General features: G+C 55.2%; 1 non-coding gene across 1 annotated transcript; it reads right to left on the reverse strand.

The window, feature by feature from the left end:
* Nucleotides 1-207: 207 nt before the first annotated feature.
* LOC125907606 (5.8S ribosomal RNA) lies at nucleotides 208-365 on the reverse strand. Its single transcript, XR_007452792.1, has one exon. It is a non-coding gene; the product is annotated as a 5.8S ribosomal RNA (ribosomal RNA).
* Nucleotides 366-10,000: the final 9,635 nt, after the last annotated feature.

A 10,000-nucleotide genomic window follows, 5' to 3' on the forward strand; every position in this document is an offset into this window, starting at 1 on the left:
ACACACACCACAAGCCCTACGCATCAAACACCACCAACACGAAACGCATCCAACATACGCTCGAGAGTGTCCACTTTCAACGCCCGAGGACCCGCAGACGGGGACCAAGCACGTCATTATGCACAGCGACCGCCCAGTGCGTCGGATGACCCGGGCACCTTCGCGGACGGCCACTGTAGTTAACTAAATGAGACTTTGGTAATTAGTAGGCACTCAAGAATGTGTGCATCGGTCGGGATTAAACGTCCGATGCGCCATATGCGTTCAACTTATCAATGTTCATGTGTCCTGCAGTTCACATTATGACGCGCATTTAGCTGCGGTCTTCATCGATCCATGAGCCGAGTGATCCCCTGCCTAGGGTTTAAAGAGTGCCTTTCGGCGCCGAGTGGCGTAACCGCGTTCAAAGTTTGGTATGCAACACACTCGACCTGCAACAATGGGTTACTCAAACTTGTACAAGTACAAGTGTTGTCTCTTACGAGACGTCTTGATATGCTCTCTACAAAAGCGTACGCTAATGCAGGTACAAATTAATGTACGTCCCAGATAGTGACGATCTCTGGGAGGAAGAACCGTAAGGAACTCCCCACACATATCAAAACTACGTGTTAACACGAGGTCCCTAATTGACAGTCAAAGTTGTTATTGTTATTGTTGTTGTGGCGGTGACAGCTATTCGAACAGCATATTTTCGAATCATCCGTTCGAATGGCGCAAAGCTTTCGAAATGCTTCTAAAGTGAGACAGCCGTTGGATAGAAGAGCATAACCAGTTTGCGCATTAAAGGGACGAATCAGAAAATAGGTCGGCCGCGGTCAGCATAAGGGTCAACTGAGGTCGTTAAGAAAAAGGGACGCGCGCAAGCGTAAACAAAGTTAGTAGCAACATCAAGAGCAAAGGAGAAACTGCGGAAAACGTTTTTTAAAGTGTCGAAATATAAAACAGTTCCCACTATTAAAAGGAAAATTTCGCCAAGAGTTTTATTTAAGCCCTTTACTTGATTGATCGTTGCAACAATCTTTAAAAAACCTTTTCATTACAATTTTCGATCTTTCTTGAAAATTTTGCGTTACAAAATGCCCGCGAGTAAGTGCGAGTGTGTGAAGTGCGATTCGCCAAACGACATCGATGATATGGTGCAATGTCAAGATTGCAAAAAGTGGTGTCACTTTAGTTGCGCTGGAGTTGGTGAAAGTGTGGCAGAAGAATACTGGGTGTGCGAAAAGTGCGTAGGAAAAGGGCCAGGACCGTCGATGAAGACGAGGCGCCCAAGGAGTGAGAAAGCGATGGCGGTTGTTGCAGGACCAAGCCAGCAGCCCGATCTTCCTAAAAGTTCGGAGAGATCGGAGTCGATGCCTGGTACAAGCGAAGAACCATCGGCTAAGCCTCCTAAAATTCCTACCGTCGCAGCAAGCCACTCGAAGAAAACCGCCTCCAACTCTTCGCGTTTGTCTCCAACGTTTGGAAAAGGAGCAAGCGCTGCAAAAGCAATTAATACTGGCAGAAAAACAGAAAATGGAGGCCGAGATTACGGCGAAGATGGCCAAGCTGCAGTTGCAACATGAAAGCCAACGCAACGCTTTGGAAGACGAGCTGGAGAACCTATCGGTTTATTCAGCAGCCACTAAAACCGACAGAACAGCTGAATGGGTGAAGCAACAAAGGCAGAAGCAGCAAGGAACATCATTAGCTCAAAGAGAAGTTGAGCCCTCATCGCAGCATATGCCGCAGGCAAGCTCGTCGACCCCGATAGTGACGCCGCGTGAGACTCCTGTGCGAGCGACAGCGCAGAGCATCGCGCGAGATATGTACCCGAAAAAGTTGCCTATCTTTTCGGGATGCTCGAAGGAATGGGCAGTATTTCTCAACTGCTACAACGAGTCGACAAGAGCATGCGGATATACGGACGGCGAAAACACCATACGGTTAGTAGAGTGTTTGAAAGGCCCCGCTCGAGATGCCGTTCAGTCAAAGCTAAGACTGCCCAACGCCGCACCTCTTATCATCAAGCGACTGGAGAAGCTGTTTGGAAAGCCGGCTCAGCTAATAAGGCAGCTTACGGATAGTGTGCGGAAGTTAGATCCACCGAAACCCGAACAGTTGAATAGCCTGATCACGTTCGGGCTAGAAGTGGTGAACTTGTGTGACCACCTGACGCTCAGCAACATGAAAAGTCACTTTAACAACCCTGAGCTACTAGCAGACTTGGTGGAAAAACTTCCCGCTACGAGGAGGCTGGAATGGTCTCGGTTTAAAAACAAATTTGCCGAGCCAACTATTAAACACTTCGGGGAGTTCATGGAGGCTTTGGTGGATGACGCGTGCGACGTTACCGCGTATGTCCCCCCCCGAGCAGATCATCCAAGGACGTCTAGGAGTTTCCACTCACACGTCCACTCACAATCTGCCAAAACGGAAGCAAATACGAGTGTTTCGAGCGCCTCACAATTAAGTAACGTCAAGTGCCTGGTTTGTGACATTCGTGGACACGTTGCCAAACATTGTGAGTTGTTCAAACGGATGGATGTGGATGAGCGGTGTGAATGCGTATTAAGGCTACAACTCTGCTCGACCTGCCTTAACAAACACGGGTCTAAGCCGTGTAGATCACGATTTTTGTGTCGTGTACCAGGATGCAGCGGACGACATCATACTTTGCTTCACCGCGGCCAAAACACCCAGCAGGTGCACTACCAAACGCACCACGACTCTAGACAACCCGCAATTTTCCGCATCGTCTCAGTGACAGTCTACAACAAAGGGCGAGCCGTGGATGCTGTAGCTTTCCTGGACGTAGGATCATCCGTCACCCTGGTGGAAGCAGAATTAGCTTCAAAGTTGGGACTTGACGGAGAAGTGGAACCATTGGAGCTCTGCTGGACAGGCAATGTGACCAGGAGGGAATCTACATCGCGACGAGTGAGCTTCCAGATATCGGCGAAGGGGGAAGGGCGGCGCTATTCTATAGCAGCCGCCCACACAGTGAAACAGCTAAGTCTACCGTCCAATAACGTAAATTACGACGCACTGATAAGATCCTTTCTACACTTGCAGCACCTTCCAACGTCATCCCTGGAGCACCGGAAACCATCGTTGCTGATCGGTCTCAATGATGTGGATTTGATCCGACCTCTGGAAACTCGGTTCGGTCTACCCCACGAACCCATCGCAGTAAGGAGCGCCCTGGGCTGGGCCATCTACGGGCCAAACAACGCAAAGACAGGAAGGACGATGCTGGGAATGCATCAAATTCCCCAGCAACTAGAAGAGAGTTCCCGCGGAAAAGTCTGCGACGAGGGAACGCAAGACGATCTTCTACAAGAGATCCTACCGGAGAGCTCCCGCGAACCCCATCGCGATGAGGGAGCTAACACGGATCTACAGGAGGAATTGGTGATTCCACAACAATCGGCAGCTCAACAGGAAGAAAAGAAACACTGCGAGTGATACCAGACCTAGCAAACGCCCTTAAGAGCAGCTACAAGCGAGCAATCGTGTTGTCCGAAGCAATGTGGGATAGGTGGCTGAAAGAGTACGTCCCAACACTAAACCGCCGTACAAAGTGGCTTGAGCCGTGCAAGCCGCTTAAGCCGGGAGACTTGGTTTTTATCACGGAGGGACCGAGAAAAGAATGGATGCGAGCGATTGTTCAAGAAACGTTCCCGGGAACAGACGGTACAATAAGGCAAGCATTAATACGCACAGCGTCAGGGAAGGAATTAAAACGTCCGGTAGTGAAGCTAGCACTAATAAACGTAGAAGTAGATAAGGAACAGTTAACATAAAGAACCACAAGCACAATATCCCTACAAAGTAAAGTAGTGAACAACAAGTACGTGCAAGCAGACGTGTTCACGGGGTGGGGAATGTTAACACGAGGTCCCTAATTGACAGTCAAAGTTGTTATTGTTATTGTTGTTGTGGCGGTGACAGCTATTCGAACAGCATATTTTCGAATCATCCGTTCGAATGGCGCAAAGCTTTCGAAATGCTTCTAAAGTGAGACAGCCGTTGGATAGAAGAGCATAACCAGTTTGCGCATTAAAGGGACGAATCAGAAAATAGGTCGGCCGCGGTCAGCATAAGGGTCAACTGAGGTCGTTAAGAAAAAGGGACGCGCGCAAGCGTAAACAAAGTTAGTAGCAACATCAAGAGCAAAGGAGAAACTGCGGAAAACGTTTTTTAAAGTGTCGAAATATAAAACAGTTCCCACTATTAAAAGGAAAATTTCGCCAAGAGTTTTATTTAAGCCCTTTACTTGATTGATCGTTGCAACACTACGGTTTGGGAGTGCATGTCGGCGCCGAGTGCAAGTTACCGCGTTCAAATTTTGGTATGCAGCGCACTCGACCTCCAACATAACACTTCAACCTTGTTATTACTCATTCAAAAACCACGTTAATGATCCTTCCGCAGGTTCACCTACGGAAACCTTGTTACGACTTTTACTTCCTCTAAATCATCAAGTTCGGTCAACTTCGGCCGTGCCAACTGCAACTCACGAAGGAATCGCGGAAGGTGTGCCTCCAGAGACCTCACTAAATAATCCATCGGTAGTAGCGACGGGCGGTGTGTACAAAGGGCAGGGACGTAATCAGCGCTAGCTAATGACTAGCACTTACTAGAAATTCCAGGTTCATGGGGACCATTGCAGTCCCCAATCCCTACTAAATGAGCATTTGGGTGATTTCCCGTTCCTCTCGGAATGGGGGCGCCATAAGGCGAGAACACGCTGCTGCTCACATTGTAGCACGCGTGCAGCCCAGAACATCTAAGGGCATCACGGACCTGTTATCGCTCAATCTCATCTTGCTAAACACAAGTTGTCCCGCTAAGCAGGGCAAACTAAGTGACGGGCACCCGTGAGGACACCCGCCACTCCTAACGTCAGGTGCGCCCGGAGGCACACTACTGACAGCGTTCTAGTTAGCTTGACTGAGTCGCGTTCGTTATCGGAATTAACCAGACAAATCATTCCACGAACTAAGAACGGCCATGCACCACTACCCTTAAGTTTGAGAAAGAGCTATCAATCTGTCTTACCTCAATAAGTTCGGACCTGGTAAGTTTTCCCGTGTTGAGTCAAATTAAGCCGCAAGCTCCACTTCTTTTTTTTTTTTTTTAAATTCTTCAAGAGTTCTTTATTGAGGACCATTGTTTCCAGAAAGAACCCCGCTCCTACCGGCGGGGGGTTACCACTAACGGATTTCCCCCCGCCGGGAATTCCGCCCGTTTGGGCCTTTCTCTTTATTTATTTGAATTCAAAAAACTTTTTTTTTTTCACTATTTTTCCTTTCGTGAAAGGTTTTCGTTGCCGCCTTTTTAACATTAAATATGTTCCGGTAACCGTTGTCCTTGTCCTAATCCTTGCAGGTTTCACCGTATCATCACAGAGCTGCGTCAGCGCGCGGACACGTTCGCCGATGTTACGGCAGCTCGCTCGTCATCCGTGAGGCTGCTTCTTCGTTCGGCAAGCTGGGAGCTCGGCAGCTCGTCCCACGGGGGAGGCTGAGCCTCGACCTCCGCTTGCCGTTGCTCCAGCCGCCGCTGCCTCTCTCTCTGCCGCCGGTTAATGCGACGCCGCTCCACTTCCGCTGCAGATGGTGGTAGTCGCCCACGTCGTTGGCGACCCTGCGGAACAGCTCCTAGCACTCCGGCCCGACGCCTTTCCCGGTATTGGAGCTGCATAAAGTTACGCCGCAGTCGCCGCATCTCCATCGTGCGTGGGGAGGGAGGCAATCCCCGGCTGCGCGGGGGGATTGGCGGCTCTGGAGGGCTGACCTCCTCCTCCTCGACCTCCCCTGTCGGCTCCGCTACGTCGTCGGCCGCGTCGTCATTGGCCGCTGCGCGTGCCAAGATAGCCGGGACGACCTCGTCCACACCGAGCCGCTCCTGCCGACGCCGCTGCCGCATCCGCCGGGCGCTGCGGTTGCGCACCTCTCGGCGTCGCATCAGCCGTCTCCGCTCTGCCTCCGCCATGTCCTCGGGCGGGCTGGATGCAGGAACTGGCTGAGCAGCCTCGGCGGCTGCCAAGTTTTGCTGCTCCTCCCGCCAGTCCTCCTGCAGAACGGAGAGGATCTGCCGAGCCGCTTGCTGGATGCGGTCCCACCACTCCGCACTCTCCAACAGGCGGCTGCCGAGGTTGTCCTCGTCGACGCCGTGCAGCAACTCCGCGCGAACATCCGCGAAGCGGGGACACTGGAACAATACGTGGGCCACCGACTCGACCGACCCTGCGCACCTGGGACAGTCCGGGGATGGAGCGAACCCGAACACGTGCAGGAACTCGTGGACGAAGGCATGTCCACTGAGAACCTGCGAGAGGTAGAAATCTACCTCTCCGTGTTTCCGCCCCGTCCACAGGCGCACGTCTGGCACTTGTCGGTGGGCCCAACGTAAGTAGCGGCTGGTGTTATTCGCCGCCTCGTCGTCCCACTGTTGCTGCCACAGCTGCAGCGATGACTCCTTTTCCTCCTGGCGAATCGCCTCTCGACTGCTGTCCGGGCTTAACTGCAGTCGGTTGTAGCAGCGGGCGTCTTCCTTCACCAGGAGGTGGTATGGCAGTTCTCCGGCTAAAACCACCGCTACCTCGCAGCTCGTGGAGTGGAAGGCGCTCGTGATGCCCTGGGCCAGGGGGCGCTGCACGCGATCCAATATCCGCCTGCACCACTGTAGGTCCGAGGCTTCCGCCCAGACGGGTGCGCCATAGCGGATAATGGACGCGGCCACTGCGGCGAGCAGCTTCCGCTTGCTCACTTGGGGGCCGCTGTGGTTGCGCATGACGACACGCAATGCTCGCACCACACGGAGGGCCTTGTCCGCGACCATCTCGACGTGTGGGCGCCACGACAGGTGGTCGTGTAGCATGACCCCCAAGTAGCGGATCGACCGCTTCGAGCGCACTTCCACTCCACAGATGTTCACAGGGATGTTTTTGTATCCGCTTCGCTTGCTCGACACCATCAGCAGCTCCGTCTTCTCCGGCGCCAGGGAGAGTTTGTGCCGCACCATCCAGCTGTTGACCGCTGCCACCGCTTCCTCCGCAATCGCTGCTGCGTGTTCAGGAGTTGTCCCCGCTGCCAGGATCGCAAGATCATCGGCGAATCCCACGATGGAGGCGCCCTCAGGGAGCTCTACGGCTAGCACACCGTCGTACATTATGTTCCACAGTGTGGGGCCCAAAATGGACCCCTGTGGAACACCTGCCGATACTCGGCGGGTAACCGGCCCGTCCGCCGTGTCGTACGTAAGCTCCCTGTCGGCGAAGTAGTCCTGCAGTATGCGGCACAACTGCACGGGGACTCCCTTCGCCTGGAGCGCCTCGGCGATGCTCTGCCAGCTGGCCGTGTTGAACGCGTTACGGACGTCCAGGGCCACAACCATGAGGCAGCGCCGGTCACGGTTGTTTGTCCTTCCAAAGGACTTCGCCCTTCGTCCCGCGTCCACGACCTGCTGGATGGCCTGCAGAGTCGATCGCCCTCGCCGGAATCCGAACTGCTGCTCAGACAGTTGCGGACTCTCTGGATCCTCGATGTATTCGTTGAGCCGGTTCAACAGCAGCCGCTCCAAAGCCTTGCCCGTATTATCGAGCAGGCAAATCGGGCGGAAGGACGACGGCTCGCCCGGTGATTTGCCTGGCTTTGGCAGGAGCACCAGTCGCTGCTTTTTCCACGGCTGCGGAAAGCAGGACGTGTCCAGGCACTCCTGAAACACCCGGCGGAAGGGCTCCGGTTGCTGCCTGAGAGCAACCGTAAGGGCGGCGTTCGGTACTCCATCAAGCCCAGGAGCCTTCCGCGGGTGCATGCTGGCTGCTATATTCTCCAGCTCGGTCAGGCCGATCGATCGGAGCGGCGCCATGTTGCCAACTCGGAGATCGGGCCACTCTACCGGCGGATGAACCGGGAACAAGGCGTCGACAATTCGCCGCAGTTCTGCTGGATCGCGTTCCGGGGCTGAGCGGGCCGCCTGGAACCAGTGGAAGACCTTCCGGAAAAAGTTTCCGGTTTCATCCTCCCTGATCGACAGCAAGAACCGGTCGAACGCCTCGTTCTTACTCGAACGAATAGCCTTCCGTAGGCTGTCTCTGGCAGCTAGGAGTTCCGTTTGGAGCTGCTCTTCCGGCGGGATTGTTCTCATCGCCATCTGCTCCTTTCTGGAGAGATCGTCGATCATTGCCTGGATCGCCGGAGTCCACCAGTAAGCTGGCCGACCTGTGTGGTCCTGCGCTGGGAAGACCCGCGACATCGTCTCGTCGCAGACGCTGGTCAGCGACTCGACCAAGCTTTCGACGCTGTTAGCTTGACGGGCGAACCCAGTCATGGCCAGCGCTTTCCCGAAAAGCTGGGAGTCAAACTGACTGGTCTTCCAGCGCGTACCGGCATTGCTTACGCGGGCCGGGCGCTGTCCACGCCGTGCTGCCCGATCCCTCGATGATGGTGGACTCACGCCAACCTCGTACCGGACGTAACGGTGATCACTGAGCGTTACCACGTCGGGAACGCGCCAGCCTCGGGCGCTGTCCTCGCGCGGGTCGAGACGGCTGATCACACTACTGGCGAACGTAACGTCCGGTCGGCTGGGCGGAAACCGAGTTGTGTCCGCTCGGTTCCCCTTGAACGTTGGCAGACAGTCTGCCTTGTTCAGTAGCACCAGCCCGAGGTTGTCCGCCAACTGGAGAAGCTCCAAGCCCTTCGGGCAAGTCCTGCTGCTTCCCCATTCCAGGTGCATGGCGTTGAAATCGCCGGCCAGGAGAACCCGGCTGCACCCGCGGACGATCAGGTCGATCTTTTCCATAATGCTCCGGAACTCTGGGACTCCTGTCTGCGGCGACACATAGCAGCTCACCACAGCGATTCCACCGACGTCGGCCGCAACCACACCGAGGGTCTGACGGTGCCTGATACGCTGTATCGGCAGCCGGTTGCCGTTGACGACGATGGCAACCGTCTTACTCTCGTCCGTTACCCAATTGCCGTTATTGCGCGGTACGCAATAGGGCTCGGACAAGAGCAGAACGTCAAGACCCTCGGTGGTCAACACATGCAACGCCAGGTCCTGGGCGTTCTCGCAATGGTTGGCGTTGAACTGCAGGACGTTCAACATTGTGGTTGCGGGCCTGGGCACATGGGGGCGGCGATGCGGTGTGGGCCGCCACAAACGATGCACTTCGGATCGCAGGTGCATGATGCCGCGCGATGATCCGTGGCTCCGCAGCGCAGGCATAGGCCGGAACGATCCACGCCGGCGCAGTCTGCAGTGGTGTGTCCACGCTCCAAGCAGCGGAAACAGCGAACCGCGCTTCGCTGCTGTTTTGGCGCGCTGCGCACCAGGCACGCCGAGTATCCAACAAGGATACGTTTGTCCGCCAGAAGGTCAGCGTCCCTCCGTGGAAGACGGACACGGGCACGCTGCGTCCCATCACGACGCTCCCACAAGGACGTGGTTGCTGCAACTACTGTGCGTTCCAGCGCCCGCTGCAGACCGCGTTCCACATCCTCTTTTGTGGCCAACATGTCGATGCCGGTAATCATCACCTCGGCCATCTCCGTGATGATCCGGCCAGTGGCCAAATCACCGACCTCCTCCTGGATGCGCTGCAGCAGCACAGCGGCGTCTGCATCCTGATTAAGCGAGAGACGAAGGAAGTCGCGTGACGTGCGGTAGCCCTGCTTGACTCCCTTGTTCTCGTCGGCCAGTCGCGGATTTAGCCGTATCTTCTCAAACAGCGCCTTGTACGAGCATCCCTCGGCCGGCTCAAAGATGAGCTGGTCCTGCCGAGGGCGTGCTGGACGCTGGCGCTCCTGGCGCAACTGCTCACTGCGCTGCGCCTGTACAGCAGTTGGCCGCTGCTGGTGTTGTTGCTGCTGCTGTTGTTGCTGCCGACGCTGTTGCTGCTGCTGCGTGCCGGCGACCGCCTGTCGCTGTGGTTGCCGCTGCTGCTGCTGTTGTTGTTGCTGCTGCTGGTGTTCCTGCTGCTGCTGCTGCTGGGGGGGCTGGC

Source organism: Anopheles coluzzii (genome assembly GCF_943734685.1).
Source record: "Anopheles coluzzii chromosome X unlocalized genomic scaffold, AcolN3 X_unloc_1, whole genome shotgun sequence".
Lineage (NCBI taxonomy): Eukaryota > Metazoa > Arthropoda > Insecta > Diptera > Culicidae > Anopheles > Anopheles coluzzii.